Here is a 3,000-nt window from a genome sequence, read left to right as displayed (position 1 = left end):
TCTTCTGCTCACCAAGCCTGCATTTATTTGATCCAAAGTACAGCAAAAACAGAAACATTTTGAAATATGTTTACTGTTTAAAATAACTGTTTCCTATTTTAATGTTTTTTTAAATGTAATTTATTCTTGTGATTTCAAAGCTTAATTTTGAGCATCATTACTCCAGTCACATGATCCTTCAGAAATCACTCTAATATTCTGATTTGTTGAAAAAAACAAAACATTATTATTATTATTATTGTTATTAATGTTGAAAACAGCTTTTTTCAGGTTTCTTTGATGAACAGCATTTATCTGAAATAGAAATCTTTTGTAACATTATAAATGTCTTTATCATCACTTTTGATAAATTTAAAGCATCCCTGCTAAATAAAAGTAATAATAATAATAAATGTTTCTTACAGCAAATCAGCATATTAGAATGATTTCTGAAGGATCATGTGACACAAGACTGGAGTAATGATGCTGAAAATTCAGCTTTGCATCACAGGAATAAATAACATTTTAAAATACATTCAAATAGAAAACGGTTATTTAAAATATTAAAAAACATTTCAAAATTTTGCTGGTTTTGCTGTACTTTGGATCACATAAATGCAGGCTTGGTGAGCAGAAGATACTTCTTGATAAAACATTAACAATCTTACTGTTCAAAAACTTTTGACTGGCTGACCCAGTTTTTCACAATGTACACCAAACTTTTTTTTACAGACAATTATAGTGACCTCTGCCAGAAGAGGGAGGAATTCATAAAGGGTGAAGACATCTGGAAACAAACACTCAGGAGGAAGACAAAGCCAAAAAGTTGGTTGATGGAGGATGTAGAAGATCAAGAAGACGTTCATCAAAACAGGTGATAACATAGATAAAAATAGCATGGAGATAATGTGGAGATTCTATGCCACCTCTGCATGTGAATCTAGGAGAAATAAAAAATGTACATTTCAATAATGAAGCAATGTATATAACTCTTCTTTGATTGTAACACAAACATGTATTTCTGTAAGGCTGCTTTTGAATGATATGTATGTCTTGTAAAAATCACTGTACAAATAAATGTGAATTGTTTAAATTGTAATTTTGTCAGCAAAAGAGCAAAAAGACAACCAGTACCCCAAAAGAGGTAGCAGACCAAATGATTGAAAGCCTGAAGAAGGAGCTGATGGCAAAGCAAAAATCTTTACAGGTAAATTATTTTAATATTTGCAAATTGAAGTCATAAGTTTTAACTTTTGCTGCAGATGAGGATGTAGACTATTTAATATTTGACAAAGTTTGCATTTATTTATTTTTTTAATCTTTCCCATTGTGTTCAGGTGTAGTCAACTATTGAAAATGAGTCGTCATCAGATGAGGACCTACATGCCAGAAACTGGAGTAAGGTACAGCTGCAAATGAAGGAACTTAAAAGAGAGAACGGGAGGCTACAAGAAGACAATGTTAAAGAGATACTCGATGCCATAAGAGGTAATTATATGAATTTAAAAAAATTTACTTAAAATTATACAAAAAAGATCTGCACACTGTTATTCTCCCTTTATTCAGAAAAGGTTAAAAGTGGCAACGTTTCGGTCAAAAGATGTGGCAACGTTTCGGTCAAAAGATGTTACTCCAAAATAGTAACATCAAAAGTCAAAAGACAGGGAGACAGTCAGGGGCACACAAAGACATGGAATCAAAGCCACAGCTTGATAGCACGAAACTTGATGCTATACTTGGTGAGTGCATGTAACTAAAGGGAAATTTCCAATTTCCAAAAGAACCAACCATTTGATGCTGTCCAAAAAATAACCCTAATTTATGTGAAGTTAGACATTTAAAGGACATTTTTGGTTGTCTGTTGGTAAATATAGCAGTTGTGATTGCATTCGTGTTCAGAAACTTGAACTTGAATTACATATCATGATACTTTGACTGTTTTATTGTGTTAATTCTGGATGATGTATATTATATTTTTGTTCTGTGTGTGCGCGCGTGCGTGTGTGTGTGTGTGTGTGTGTGTGTTTTAATTCACAGACCATGCTCTGTCAAAGTTCCCTGACATCACCATGCAAGATGTGAGACGCATCATAAGGAAAAAATGCAACAACGAAAGCTACATCAAGCAAGCTACTGCAAAGAAAGCCATATGAATAGAACATTGTTGTTGTCATATATTTGAAAAATTATTGGAAAGAAGCTCAGCCTGCTGCTCGCCGTAGAAGAGCCCCTGGCAGTGGAAGATCGCAGAGCAAGCCTTCCTCTGCGGCTATCCGGTGGATTAAAAAGAACAAATTTCTGAGCAAATTTCAGCGATGTTGTTGCAAATGTCATGCCGCAAGTGTGGCTCATGCAGGGAACCCCTGCATGACACAGACGGGCACAGTGAGTGCGTCGCTTGCCTGGGCAGCACCCACGCTGAGGCTGTGCTCACTGGGACTGAATGCTGCGGTCCAAATCCTGATGCCTTTAAAGAGCTGCGCACAGCGACTGGCCTGGCTCTGCACACTACAAAGGCCACTGTGCAGGCGATCAGCAAGGCCATGGCCAACTTAGTGGTGCTGGAGCGCCGCCTTTGGCTAAATTTAAAGGGGTGGTTGACTGGTTTTGTTCTAGGCTTGATTGTGTTTATGGGGTGCAGTCTAACATGTGTTCATGCTTCGTTTTTTTAAAAACGCATTATTTTTCACATAATTTACCTTTATTCTTCACCTCTCTGTCCCTTCTCTGATAAACGCGCTGATCATTTCCTGCTTTTATGAAGCCCCTCCCTCAGAAATACGCGATGGACTCTGATTGGTTAGCTAGTCCAGTGTGTTGTGATTGGCTAAACCGCCTCTGGTGCGCGTCTAAACATCCCTCACCTCAGCGGCATGTGCTCTGCTTGTATTGTAAACAATGGCGTCGTCTATATTGCTTATCAATTTGAGCCCGATTGAGACGCAGAGGATATTAGTGAAGAGGATCGCGCAGAACCTGTGCAAGCACGGCTCTTAATGGTATGTTTGTTTGTTGTTGTCC

At 37.3% G+C, this 3,000-nt stretch overlaps 1 long non-coding RNA gene across 1 annotated transcript in view; it reads left to right on the top strand.

The window, feature by feature from the left end:
- LOC107734397 (uncharacterized) overlaps positions 1-876 on the top strand; it is a 14,123-nt gene extending 13,247 nt beyond the window's left edge. Inside the window, exon 3 of the long non-coding RNA XR_001639088.1 lies at positions 712-876. This is a non-coding gene — a long non-coding RNA (uncharacterized LOC107734397). The remainder of the gene's footprint in view (positions 1-711) is intronic.
- The last annotated feature ends 2,124 nt before the right edge of the window (positions 877-3,000 follow it).

Source organism: Sinocyclocheilus rhinocerous, unplaced genomic scaffold, assembly GCF_001515625.1.
Source record: "Sinocyclocheilus rhinocerous isolate Xijiao unplaced genomic scaffold, SAMN03320098_v1.1 scaffold853, whole genome shotgun sequence".
Classification (NCBI taxonomy): Eukaryota; Metazoa; Chordata; class Actinopteri; order Cypriniformes; family Cyprinidae; genus Sinocyclocheilus; species Sinocyclocheilus rhinocerous.
This window is presented reverse-complemented; position numbering and strand designations above follow the sequence as displayed.